The 15,656-nt window shown below is 30.5% G+C and overlaps 1 protein-coding gene across 1 annotated transcript in view; it reads right to left on the reverse strand.

Annotated features, from left to right (window-relative positions):
- LOC116768574 (cadherin-86C) overlaps nt 1–15,138 on the reverse strand; it is a 55,482-nt gene extending 40,344 nt beyond the window's left edge. Inside the window, exons 1-2 of the mRNA XM_032659317.2 lie at nt 15,035–15,138; nt 145–243 (exon numbers count right to left, since the gene is read on the reverse strand). The gene's annotated coding sequence lies outside the window, so the exon portion shown is untranslated. The remainder of the gene's footprint in view (nt 1–144; nt 244–15,034) is intronic.
- Between the last annotated feature and the right edge of the window lie 518 nt (nt 15,139–15,656).

Here is a 15,656-nt window from a genome sequence, read left to right on the forward strand (position 1 = left end):
TCTTATTAGCTGTAAATAGAAATGTTTAATATATACATATATATATATATATATATCTTTAAAAGCATTTCATCATTTATCTTTAATATTGCAATTGATAATCTTAAGTAGTTATAAAAAGCATCTACAAATTATGTTTCTAACCTGTTGGTTGCAGCGTGTTGGTGTTGATAAGACTGTCACTTCGTTGTTTACTCCTCATCCTTTGAGAAGCGCTCCCTTTACGTGTTTGTATTCGCTCACCTGTAGAAAAAAATATAATATTGTATTCGATGAAATGCGGAGATTCAATTATGATCAATTAGAAAGTTTTTTTTTCTTTTCATTAGTTCGTTTTCAATTAGCATACATCCGGGAAATTAGAACAACCATTCTCATTAGGAGAGCAGAATGTGGTAAGAGGCAGATCAGAGATAACGCATTACGCATGTGCGGCCTATTGTCTTTGCGCCCAGATACCTAGATAATACAGCGAAAGCTCAGAACTAGTTATGTGTTAAGCTTATGATTTTGGTTCGTTAATAACGAATAAATTATTGAAAAAGTAATGATACTTTATTAGATTCGAATACTACGTATTATATTATAATGTTCAGTATTTTATTCGTGTAGGTATATCTATGCTTATAATTTCAAAATATTTCAGCGATATCTAAATTTAAATCAGTCCTTGTCTCTCAAGTCTAAACCACTTTGAATGAAAATTCCAGACAGGCAGTAGTATTGTAATATCAACACAATCTTTTGCATGTCGTGACTTTGCTTATACTGAATTGTTGCTGGTGTTAATGTTGGTTAAAGCGCACGTGCCGAGTGCGTAAGCCACCAACGCTTGTATATATGTAAACTATTTTGTATATATGTATTTGTTAATCTTAATTCAGTACACACGGCTTCATCGTTGATACAATCGCTCATCCGTACAATGATTCATGACTCTAGGATCATTGATGTTATCGGACCATTACTGTTATTTATCTTCGTTGGAACAGGCGCTAATTTAAGTAACAACAAAATCGATCAAAGCATCTGATGAATACGAAGTAATAATGTGTGGGAAAAAGAAAAAAACTGCTTTACATTCATAATATTTATAATGTAACCATGATATTGAATGTTAATAGTTGAAGTGCTAAAAACAATAAGGAAGTCGATATAAAGCAAAAAGACTCTGTATTTGTTAAGAAAGGTTCATGAGAACGAAATAAAAAAAAAACAACCCTAGTCTTGCGAGTCAGTTGAAGTTGAAATAGTCAGAATCAATATTTGTAAACATTAAACAAGCATTCTTTATATCGCCTCTACAACGTGGGCCGGATGTTTTGTTTGCTTTAAATTTATGCCCAAAAGTAAGCAAACATAACGGTAGTTTGAACAAAGCGGTCTTATCTCTCAAGAACTAAATAGTTATTTAGCGAAACGTGAGTATGATGGAAAGATTTTTTCACTGTAGTCCAGATTAAAAAGGAGTGTTAATACTACAGATAATGAATGCTGAGTGGGCGAAGCTCGTGTTGACAATGTAATTCGTGGGCACGATCTTGTAAAATAAAAAAAAATATGAAACCTTTAACAACTGAAGCGGATTAAAAAAAAATTAGAGTACATCAAATAGAATGCGTTGAAAGAAAGTTGAAATTGTATATAAAATTTGTCTCAAAACAATATATTTAGGTTTATTACTTTACGTCACATAAATAGCCACGCAATTAAAAACAAACGTTATCTGTAACATAAAAAAAAATTGGCAAAACATAATTTTAATATATATAATTGTTAACTTGTCAATTGTGAGTAAAAGTTGTGCTATTATTTTTATTGCTCTATATTCGATTACTCTTAATTGCCAGCAAGATTGGACCACACCCAGAACTAAAACACCATTGCTTGACCAGTTCTGTACAATAGCACTAGAGGTATTGTTGATCAGTAGCAATTTACGCGCCGCTCTTTTGCAATCCAACAATCACTTTTAGGAACCGATGAACACATAGAAAGCGAGTTTTTTGAAATATCTCAATAATTAATACACTCGAACGATCTTGTAGCTTATTTGCTTGTAATCACGATCTTTAATCAAGAGCCCAGATTTCATTTCTATCTTTCAATTAGAATTGACAAGGAACAAGTAAAATTGCATTGGGTAGCGTTTCCAGAATTATTACCCGCTTACAAGATACAACTTATTCGATAACTTCGATTATGTTTAACAATTCTAAATGAAATAAATTTGTATCGTCGACATTTAGAATCTGGTCTACAAAGCCCCGCCCGGCCTCAACAAATTTCCTCCTGGTTTATACAACAAAGTACAGTGATCACAGATTATGAGATTATAAAAACTCTCATGGTTCAATTTGATTTATAATTATAGATACAATAAATAAAGTATGTGAGTTATCTCAACAGAATGTATTTCCAGAAACGTTGATGTGAACAAGAAAACGTTGAACCTAATGGTCTGCGGACGTGATACGGCCTTGATGAATCAGACAGATAGGTATTACTTCGCTACATTCTTCGAATACTTTATTTATTTACATCCTTCTTGCAATCAATTATGCATAAAAAAATACAATCAAGTTATACTAACTTAATTCAAGGAATTTAAATCTTCTCATATATATGGATATTTATGTGCTATTGCTAATTAATTTATAACGACTTTTTTTTTAGTTGAAAGAATAGAAAAAATTAAGTAATAAAATAGTAATCTATCATTGTATTTGAAAGCTGTAATTTTGGCACTCTTATTATGTTTAAGTTAAAGCGACTTATAATTTTTTTGACTATACTTAAACATGCTACATAATTTTTATTCAAGCTAAAACAAGTTTGTGGATATTTTTATTTTTTCATGTCAATTAGGAAGAAAATAATTTGATTATATAATATTTTATTGTCATACTATAATAAATCTATGTAAGGGTAACATTCCGTTCAATGCATTCTGCTTGTGTTATGCAAACACTTAAACATACTGAGTGCAACATGTCGAAGTCAGGCTGTAGCCTTCCTCAATAAGCTGGATCGAGTATACTCATGTGTATTTCATAGCCTTGTATCTTCGGTTTGAGAATTGCTTAGTTGGGATTTATTTATTTATAAAATATGCATTTCATCACTGTCACTTTAAATTATTGAAATAAGTAAGAATTTACTCGTATTTTTGACAATATGCTTAAATACTGAATATTTTCAAGTTCATTCAGAAATGACAATGTTGAAAATTATTTAATGAAATCAGGGGCTGCGATTGTTTTTTTTTTATTATAATTTATACTAAGGGAACAGATTTTTTTATGAAACTAATTTGAATCGTTTGCTTAAAGTATTAAGGCTTATTATTGAATAAAACACTCCAATGATTCTGTTGGTAATCAATCGGTTGGCGATCATCGAACCTCAGTAGTGGTGGCGTGAGAACTGTCTTTATGGGTGAATCTAATCACTTTCATTACACTTCACTTTTCCACTTAACTTCAAAGCGACAAGGAAGAAAGTAACACAAGCTGTATTTTTATTACCGTTCACGTCCGACGTATATTTATGTAATTGAGGAGTTTATTTATCTTCTTCCTTTAGTGTGTATTAAAATGAAACCAAAGAATGCAATAAAAAAAATTTCTCATGAGTCTCTTGATGAAACGGACAAGTTTTAATTAGTTTAGAATATTTATTTTTCACAAAAACCTTTATAAAATAACTTCAGAATATAATTTTATACTTAAAAAGGTACCTACTTAATCTCTATGCCACCTAAGCTCTCAACTCATTCATTATTTAAGTTTATTATTACTATGTCGGTAGTTCCTAAATCGTAAATCTGATCCCGGCGAGGTACAATCAGCTAAGTTGAGAGCCTATTGTTGAAGTTTTTCTAAGACCACTTTCGAAAATCTAGTTCTAACTCCAAACAGGTTCACGCAACCTTTAGTTCCTGTCTCACTCTGTTTGGTCATTACATTATGTTTGCTACGTTATAACTCTACAAATATTAACTATCCGCTAAATGCAGGCATTTCAAAACATATATGTAACAACCAAAACCTTAAGTGCATATAATGACAAATATATTTTATAGCTATTTTAAAAATATACCTTTGGCAACTTAACCCCTTTAGTAGTGGTGGTAAAAGATGTCTATTATTTAACTTAAAACATTTTTAAACAGTTGTCATTCCGTTGTAGTTACTTGAACAATGACGTAATATCGGAAACAGCGAAGGCGTAATCGATGACAGTAGAAAGTTTGCTTGTATGAAATTCATTGTAGCAAAAAGTTAGCCTTTTAAGGTGAATAACGCAATACTTGCCATCGTCGGATTGCAATCCTTTAAAGTCGCTAACCACTTATGATATTATGTGTGGACCTGCGGCGCTTCAACTTTTCTCATCGACTAAGTCTATCAAGCAATCAATGACGTTAAATTGCAGACCATGCGTTCCCAGCAAACCTTTCTTCAATGAATTTTTGCCTTCACGTCTGTTATAATTTGATGTACTTAATACCCAACTTCCTTGTTTCCATGATGTTTTAAAATTTCATGCACCTATTAAGAAATTCTTCATATCTTTAAAATGTGATTGCGTCAATTCGCTGCACGTAAAACTACGTAACAAGATGCTAAAGTAAAGACATCTACTGCCATAATTTTAAATTCCTAATAATGAGAGGTCAATCCATTTAGGTAACCGGTTAATCTTGTTCGGAATAAAATGATCTAATTGATTAATTATGTAAATGTCTCTAAATTGCCAACTTTTTTGGTTTTATTTTGTATAAACGTAAAAGAAAAGTAGTAGCTAAAAATTTGCATTTTCTTTGTGACCTTTTAAATAGCTTGCGGTTGTTTCACCGGTTTAAAACTAGAGCTGTAGAAAGTGGGTGGGACAGGATCTAACCTTTTCATGTGACCTTTAGCCATTAACAGTGGTCCAGAATGACCCCGGTAGTACCTATATGAGAAAATTGCTACCATTATTCTCTTGCAATATTTTCATATAACGTGCCAAAGGAAAGTAGGGCAGTTATTCTAAGTATGTAGTATAACCCCACGCAAAAGAGAATAGGCGTGAAATATGCAGTACCTAGATATAAAAAAAATATATACAGTGCGAAATGAAATCCCTTACGTACTTATGAACATGTGGGCGTGAGTATCAGTCACGTATTTGCTGGGATATAAACATAGGATCGACATAAATCTTGCTTAACATTAAACTGCTTTACTGTCAACACATCGACCGCCCACGCACAATAAACACAAGCTCTGCCTTAGACAATTACAATGGCATACGATTTAGTATTTTAATTAAAAAAAACCTATCTTGATTTATTTCTGTAATAATTATCTTGTGTACCTTAATATGAATTTAATATTAAAACGTGTGCACACTCAATTTTTTATGTAATAATTAATGCCATAGATTTGTTTGTTTAGTTTATATTATTGTTTAGTTGTTTTACATTATGAGTAGGTAAATAAATCTAGTACATATTATAAATTTAAAATTATTAGTTCTTATGTTGTACTCAACCAAAAACTAACTTTTTTGAATTTTTGATCCTTTGTTTCATGTTATTAAAAAAAAAGTAAATTGACAGAACTGAAGGAATAAAATGTTTCAAATTAAACACTTTTAAAAAACTCTCAGATAATACGACTTCACGCATAATTTATGATTAGGGACGGTACTCGACTGATGCGGTGATGTCAAAACATAAAATTTTGTATTTTATATATAATGAATTTAATAAGTTTTTTTCGACCACTACCAAAAAACTTCTACGATCTTATAAAATAGCACTATTTAATAAATTTTAAGTCAAGATAAAGTTTTGATGAACAACTATAAGTTGTTATAACTAAAAATCTGTCTGAAATTATGAAATGAGAAGGGCATTGGTTTCCAAAACAAAAAAAGAAATGTTTCTATTAAATTTGGAAGATTGAAAGTATATAGCTGAAATAATATATAAATGTCAACTGCATAAAATAATATATTAATATCAACTGCAGTGGGTAAGGAAATACCTCACAAACAGCAGTTAACGTTTTAATATAACTTACAGTTTTATACCGTATAAATAATGCACTTTCAAGGAATATCTTTATCATAAGGAATTTACAACGCAAGTATAAAATGGCAATGCATGATCTTAGCATAAACAGCCAAGCAATTTAAAGAAGATTAATTTTAGTCAAGCGACCTCGTCCAAGAACGTTCACATCCGGAGGCAAGTTTTAAGGGATAAAACAAAACAAGTTAAGGAATTTCGAACTTGAACCGATGAATGGAATAATTGAAAAAAGTATGCCCAACCGGTTTGCCGTAACATTTAGCGAGGCAGCCACAGATAGCGTAAAAACTTATCGACCAATCTGAATACCTGACGTCTGCAGTATGTGCGAATATTTTTGACACTTGTATCTTTATTAATTTTGTGCAATCAAAATCATTGTATCTATACAATATTAGGTTATAAATACTTATAGGATCATTTGCATTATGGTACCAACGATTTATAAAATAAATTCAAGACATATTTAAATCTGTTCAATTGTTTATTATTTGAATAAAATATCTGCTGTCAATAATATTGATAATAACAAAAATATTAAATAATAATTACCGTTAACAATACACTATGTTGTCTGTACCTACAGTCGACGTCTCTATAAAAACGTGTGACGGGCCGTTCGTCGCAAGGTTGGTTTACGATCCGGACGTTTCGACCACACGCCTATTACTATCAACTTATCTTTATAGCCTTTATAGTGATACAAACATAAGAATACGTAAGCTTTATATAAGGTATTTATTAAACCTAAAACGGTCCGCGTATTCTTTGGAAAGCTACTCTTGATATCTCTTCTCGACAATTCATATATCCCAATTTATATGCTGTGACTTTTACGATATTGAATATTTTCCATTCAATAATAAAGATAGATATTCAATATATAATGTGATAAGTTATAAACGTTTTAAATAAAAAGATTTATATTTATGAGTTCAGGGAATAACAGGAAAATAGTATTATGACAAATTGAATTATAACAGTACAAAAATGTCAACTTTAATATAAAATATTGTAATGGCAAATGTATCTCAAGTTGTTACTTGACCGAAGTAGCTTTCGTCGCAAACGTTAACCCTAGGTCTTAAGTGCCCCGATTGACATTGCCGTTACAAATATCTTGATGAGAAATCGTAAAGAACGTGGCAAGCAATTGTTTAAGTATGTAAATAGCCTTAACCCTTCCCTGATTAAAAGTTTCACGTTTAAGGCTGCATCCAGATAAAGCTGCATGTTAATTAACAAAGCACTGCTAGGCTACTATCAAGTCATTAGTACGAAAAAGACGTTGTTCATTTTGGTGATACCAAATAGTATGCAAAAATCTGTATTAACAATTACTAAAAATGGTGTGTAAAATAAAAAAATTGGTTCTAACAATATATTCATAATGAATTATGACATTAAATACATGTAAACATGTTTTCTCTTATGCAAAATGAGCGTTTTCTTGAAACTTTACTAAAAGTACCTAACATATTGTAGAAGTAGATGGACCAAAATTTAAAGAAATAGGATCCGATTTTGCCCATCAACTTTTGAAACAAAGCTGCATAACGGCTGTAATGAAAAAAAGGAACAGATCACAATCTCCATAACTAAAAAAACTTACACATTTTTTATTTTTTATCCTTTAACTTTTAATATAGGCACCCACTTATGACATCTTAATTGGATTTCGTAGCTCCCAATGAATTCCAGGTAAGTGTGTCGATTGGTTTTTATTAAATGTTGTCTGCGGACTGAAATTGCAAATAAAAGCAAGAGACGACCAATGTCTGGAGCGGAGCTTACCTGCTCTTCGAAACTACTAAACCAAGGTAATTTAAATCTCTTGTGAAATCGATCTTTGGATTTTACGATTGGGTTTATATTGTTTTAACACAACTTGATGAAAAAAAGATCATGGAGTTTCTATTTCTATAAAGCTAATATATATAGCTATAATATTCATTGAATTTGACAAGATTATAATGTTTCCCAGAAAGTTATAGTGTTGAAGGTTAATGTAGAATGTAAACGATTTATATCTGGCTCTCCTGTAGTTACCAATTTAGTATTTAGTTTGCTTTATACATTTTGAAAGCTTTTAACAAAACTATTATGTAAATCTTGTACTAACATGGCCCTAATTTTGTTTCTATTACGACAATTATAATGTTTGCTGTCTAGAAGGGTACAAATAATTTAAGTTAAACTTGTAATAGGTTTAATGTATACTCCACCTCTCTTATTTCATATGGCCTCCTGTATCCTCATGTTTTAGATTAAAAATAAATTATAACATGTATAACAGATTTGTGATCGTGTAAAATGCAATTCTCAGAAATGTATTAAAATGTAATAACTACATTTACTGACGTCCTTTTGCAAAACCTAATGTTAAAATAATTACGTTATTGCGAAATTTATTAGATTAGAAAATTATTCATCTCTCATTTTGTTTTATGCTTTATGACTAAACGAAGTTGTGTAGCTAGAGTTCATTAAAGTCAAATCTGAGTGATATTACAAAAATACAGAATATTAAAGTCACCTTTGAATTTAAACAAATCATTGTGTAACAAAATAATTGACGCAATTTGTCATTAAAGTGACGTCATACTTAAAAGTTTATGACTGTTGAACATGAATGGTGACGGTCAACAAACAATAGTGACCCAGTTTAAAATCCCTTTATTACTAAACTATACATTTAAACACATAATATTTGCGTGAACAGACATTTTAATTAGTTAAAGTGACCTAAAAACGGTTACGTCGCGGGCAGGCTTCGTTGCGTGTTTTTGTAGTACCATTTGGGTCATAAAAGCAAGATTTATTTATACAGGTTATAACTAGATTTAGCCACTAAATTTTACTCATAGGAAAAGAATAATTCTTTTTTATCATTAAACTAAAAGTTATGTTATATACGTATAAGTATTAAAAAGGTGATGTAAAAACATGTAGCTTTTAAAAAAAATTCTAACCTTAAAAACTGCGAGTGCAATACGTACATATCCAAATGTCAATTTGCTTTTACAAAAGCACTGAAAATATATAATTTGATGAAAAGGCATAAAGTGGGGAGATTTTAATACTTTTGATACCAGCTAAACTAGAATATTAAAAAATAAAACTTATTTAATTCCTTCCACATTATCCTTATCCTGCCATTGTCTTATTTCTTAGAAATTTTTTTCCAGACATCTTTATTTATTTCAATTCTTCTGAAATACTTCTTACTATAAGAGAATGAAATACAAAAAATGTAAAATTATTTTAGAGAAATAAGAATCTATTAGAAACCATATTATGTAGTATTTATCAATTTTAACATTCATTAGTGATATTAATTTAGTTAAAAGTCTTAAAATTGTGATCCAAGTAGGTATTAATTGTATCTCTTAGCAGTTAGTCTGTGACATTTTAAGCCGTGTCGTCGATTGCTCTTTGCACAACAATTAGCTTCGTCCATCAGTTAAGATCCGTTCGTCTACGATAGTGTATCCATGGTAACTAAGGACCACACACGAACAATACCTGGCGAGTACTATGCAAATCAGACCTTGTGTTGTTCTGTATACATTAAGCGTTTCGTTTTAACCATACTAATTAATCTACGTATCAGTCGTTCATGGTCATGGCACTGGTTTTATAAGATCACCAATTGTCTTGTTTTAAATGATGTACAAGAACATGTCAAGTATAAGCGTTTTACTATCAACGTTTCCTTCTGACCTGAAATATCATTTACTTTCCTTTTGCATAACAAATATTCCAGTAACGTAACATTTTCTTAACTGATGTAAGTTACATTTGCACTGGCAGATCTTAAAACGATTATATATCTTAGCAATTGTACACAAAACGGGCAATTTAAACTCTCGGAGAAACATGTTTTGATAAGACAAGGTATAAAACATTTATATCATTCATAAAACAACGTGATGTTTGTACAATAAACACGGTCTAATTAAATGTATTATTACTTTATTTAATCACGAAATAGGATCAGTTATATAAATATAACAACAAGGTCTCTTAGCATCATTAGTACTTTATTTGAATACGAGAAATCATATCCATCTATCGAGATTCGAGTGACTTCGAGACAGCGTGTACGAGTACTTTATTTTGTGCGCCCACGATCCACTTCGAACGATATCGAGAAAACAATTATTATCTACACCACGAGCGATAAATCCTGTGTCCCAACGTTGACCGTTATTGCCATCGCGACATTCTATCTGATCCTGTACTGTGACATATTGCTTATAGGTATTCTGTTAGGTATTTTGTCTCAGTCACGAAATAAGATCGCTCTATATTGCTTCTTAGTATTAGGAAAACCTTCGACCTCTGCAATAGTTGTGATTTGTAGGTGTGAACTGTGATATTGCTTAAAATATTGTTAACTAATTCAGGTATTTAAACTTGTACAAAATAACTCTTGCGGGATGTAGTTACAAGTGAGTGAAATGTCATAAAGCGCCAATCGTGTTCAATTTATGTTATATCCTAAATTATGTCACTGAGCAATATATGGAAATGTTATAGCATCTACCTTTACACAACTTGCGAATGCTCTTCTCAGTTTTTGTAACTTTTGATGGATGTCCTCATTTCCAGAATCGTATTACATCGCTGGAAATATTTCTAGTTACCTCTTATGGCTATATAAGTGAGTTATCCTGTCTATCGCAAATGATTTCCTATTAGGTATTTATTTACATTAACTATGCAGTTGTTTTATGTGGAAGGATGTTACGCGTATATTTCTCTATAAGGCCAGTTATGTAGTTGGCCTTCTGAAGATGCTTTTCCTAAATGATTGGAACTTTCAAAATGTATTTACATGTTTTAAGATTGAATAGAATTGCAAAAATGTAAATCAAACGTGAAATTCTTTTACCATAAGTACAGAAGTTTATATCTCATAAAAATTCTTTACATGATAATGCTCACGAGAGACCATATTATCTCGTTAAACTTGCCGCTTTCGGCAAGTAAATAGGTATTTATAGAAAATATGTTTGCTATTATATGTCTATAAATAATAGCACTAAAATAGGAATTGACGACAGTAAATAAATGTAAAGTAATACTTAAAATGATTGAATATCATTCAGAGTTTAAATTAGTTAAGAATAAATCAAGATAAAGTGACAACTTTAGACAAGTCTATTAATACAAACATTATTTGTATTACCAATCATATACAATTATTTTGCAAATAAATAGAATACCCATTTTGCAAATAATAACATACCTAGCGATAACTTACTAAATGGCAAATCCAACCAACACTCGCACAGCTGGCCGCAAACTGATAATTGGAAAGATTGTATCTTCGTAAGGGCAAAATATTTAATTTATTTATGGCGTTGAATGTAAAAATTGCATTTATCTATGAGTATTTTTTTTTATTTGAATATGTTTTACCGTTTATTACAAATAACGTTATGAAATGTCATATACCAGAACGCGTTGTTGTCAATTTCAAAATTTACGATAATAGCACACTTTAAATCTGTAAATATATAACTTATCCAATAAAATTCAAAGCTCACAGCACATAAGTAGAACACATTTCTCTGAACCCATAAATGTCCTTACATTATTCATGAGAAATGACGTAAAGTATAATCCAGCCATTAATGACTTAGGACGTTTCTACCAAAGTCTTTTGTGCCGGTTCAGACATTATATTGCCCACGTAACACCATTCTGACATTGACAAAATCTTTCCCACAAATCAGTGATTTCTAGCAACGGTTTATTTCGTAATGTTCGTAAATAGAAATTAATTGGAACGAGTACCTTAAAATTCTTTTCATGATTCAATCTAAATTGAAAGGCTTACTGTTTTCATGAGTAATAAACATAAGTACCTACATGAGATTATATCGTGTAGAGGTCTGAAATTCATCAATTTCCTATAATAAAAGTAGCAGAGGAGGTTTGAAGGTTGAGTGGTTACGTCAGATATTGCGTGCGAGGCAGTGAAGGTTAGGAAATCATTTTGATATGATCACTTATCGGAAAATTCATAATTTTACACCATGAGGGTGGTCTGAGTTTTAAAAGTTAAATTAAGAAAATAAGGAAAGCATAGGCTTTAGCCAAGCATGTTACATAAATGTGCTCCCAACAACATATATAACAAACTCCTATGCGTTTAAAATGTAGCAATTATACTTATATATATAACTTTAAGACATATAAATCAGTACAATTAATATTATAAATATAAATGCGCATTCACTCTTCAGGTTTTTCAATAACAAAATCGAAATACACAAAAGGCCTACGTCAGTGACACGTGTATGTTTGAAACGACATATTCAAGGGCGAGAAGTAATGTCGATGAATATATTTTTAACTTTTTTGAACTTTTCCTCGTCTTTATTAATGTTTGTATACGGGGGTATTGAATAAATAAGTACATATATGCATTTTAATTTAATTTAATAAACTTATATAATTTTGTTTATATTTAATAAAAGCAGTCATTTAATGTCCTTTAACAATTACGATTGAAATAACTTAAATGTATTATCCATAAAACTTTTGAATTTACAACTCTTATGAATCTGTGATTTTAAACTGCATAAAAGAACTAATATTTTGTTGGGTAATTTTTTAATATTATACTCTTAACCCGTTGTCGGTGGTCGAAGGTCGCTCGAAGATTAATCACGTCAAAAATGATTTCCAGGTTTTTTAATCACCTCCCGGGATCTATAGCAGGTATATGACCGTGAAATTCTGAATAAGCGATTTAGCGGTTAATTTTCACAGCGCAAAAACCACAAATAAAGTTATATAATATGACATAAATATATAATAGTAATTATAACTCCGAGAATACTATTAATGATAATTATTAAAGCACTGGATTTATATTTCAAGTATTTATGTATTTTATTACGAATATTTGTACATGAGACACAGTTGTCACCAAACATAAGGGAACTACAAGTGAGTTAGTGGAATTTATTTAATGAGTCACCCAACTTTGTTGTATAGCACAAAATTTTAATGAATAATGTAGAACACGTATAAACGTACAAATCAACCTACATCTAGGGGCGATAAAATTTGACTCAGCTCGTTACTGTGATCACAGGGTCTCCGTGTCATTAAACTTTATTTTTATGGTTACAAGTTACATACAGCAAGTGTATCATTATATGTTTAAAAAACTCTAATTCTTGTTATTGATGTTTTCAATTATATGAAGAAGATATATTTTTATGGGTTCAATATAATACGCTGTCTGTGAACGAATGAATTTATTTGAGATATTATTTTATCCTTTTCTGGTAAAAATTTATTATATATTTAAGTGTAAAAGCGCGTGTATAGCCGCCATTTGACCGAAATCTGACCGTGTTAGGATGGTTTTATTTCGGGGTACGTTATTTTTTATTAGCTCTTACATCCACGTAAAGTATGGATCGTTAGCGATTATTTTTAGAAAATGAACAAGCCTTTTTTTTATTTCAACCAACTATACTAACCGGGCTTTGATCTGGATAACATGAGTTTGACGACAAAGAAAATATAGTTAAAATACCCTCAATTATAGTATTGTATTAGATTTAAGAATAAAATTATACTTAACCATTTCTATTGAAAGGACGAACATATAAAAATTATCTTTACATGTGAAATAGATAAAATGCTCAACAATAATAGTTATTTTATAATAGGATATTTCAGTTACACAACAGCATAAGATCCCATACAAATAAATATCCGCCTGCCACTTATTCTAAATTGCGTTGCCTCGCAAAATACGAACAAAACCGCTTGAGGGAACCAGTAAGGAATGGCTCCTAAGTTAGGAAGCGTTCCTATTGTAATTGGCTATTCAAGTAGCTCGTAACTTTTCGCTAATAGTGCGATATACATACTCCGGCTTCATATTATCTTTAATGGCTCTGGAGAACGGCTCACGATTTTCTTAAATTCATTTTTGAAGTGCTAAAAGTTACATTCCAACCCAATGCCATATATTCCAATACACGCATAGTTGTCAGTTCTAGAATTAGAACTTGATCTTGCTCTAAGCGCTCTCTCATATATGTAAGAACAAAACCCTCTTAAAGTTGGTTTAATATTATATTAATAAAGATCTTAATTAAAATCAATGTACTTTTAATATGAAATCAACTCGTTATTACATTTAAAAGAATAATCGTGTACCTTTCATTGCATTGCTTTTGATTGTCGAACGATTTTTTTTTCATTTCAATGTATGTACTGATTGTATGTATGCATGCTGAGCTCCGGTCCATAGTAATCATATCTGCGCGTACGCACGCTGTGCATATTAAAGAGTTCAACGAATCGCGCATGCGTCTCATCATCCGTGCTTTTTTGAAAGCTCTTGTATGCAGATTCGCATTCATGTATTTTTTAATCGATTTAAGTTTGAGCTTGATTCTTTGATAATTGAATACCTTTAGGTGTTCGTCATTAAAAAGATACAAATTTTTAAAATATTAATTCAAATATATCTTATTTTGTTTATTTTCTAGAACTATTGATACAATTATTTAAATAATATCAAAGTTACCAAAAAACAAAAAAAAAATAATTAAAGCAAATACGCGAACACACTATATAGCAACGTTTGCGGTAAAAGAAAAATTCCCAAATCAATAAAAGTACGTTCAGTAAATTGTGCAATAATAATTTAACTTCATTTCTCAAAGCCCTGATATAATATTGACAAGAAAATAAAAGTATACTCGTATATTAAAACCATTAAACTTATAAAACTATATTAAACTGTAATTAATAAGTCATATAAGAAAAAAAAAACAGAATCATATAAAGATTCACAACAAAAACAAATCGAATCACTTACGAATCAATAATCGAAGTTAATTAATAATAAATATAAAGGTTATCGAAAAAAATGTTATTTATATATATGTACATGATCTTACTCACTTATCAGAACACAGATGACAGAACACTTATCAAATGTTATCAAATTAATAAACAACACAACACTTCAGTCCGAGCGTCACGTCCGCTACCTGAGTGTCTCTGGGCCCAACTAGCGAACCGGCCTCGGCCAGCGAACACTGTCTGGACAATATACTTTAAGTAAGTTTACATACTGGGTCGAGGGTTACGCTTTGTTTTGCTTATATTGTATACCGATTTAATATCGATTTATATGTTCCTTTTATTTTATATATAACTTAGGCAAAGAGCGTTTTTTTTTTGTATTTAACTTTGAGTTTTATTTGCAACAATTAAGTCTAATAATCACTTGAGATAATGCAATATTTAACAAAAGATGTAATTGGTATCATCAATAATTTTGCTATTAAATATAAGACAGAATTAATTAGATGAGATTAACATGTGATGAAGTCTAGATTCCTAAGTCTAGACTGATAAATTATATTAACAAATTAATGACAAGAATAACATATTCGAAGTAGAATTGTATTAAATAGTCAATTATATACAATAAATAAACAATTTAAGTGTTAGTCTAATTGTATAAAATAATTATTTATAGTGGCTTACATACAAAAGGGAACTTTATTTTATTATGTTA

This window comes from Danaus plexippus, chromosome 4, assembly GCF_018135715.1.
Source record: "Danaus plexippus chromosome 4, MEX_DaPlex, whole genome shotgun sequence".
In the NCBI taxonomy this organism is placed as follows: domain Eukaryota; kingdom Metazoa; phylum Arthropoda; class Insecta; order Lepidoptera; family Nymphalidae; genus Danaus; species Danaus plexippus.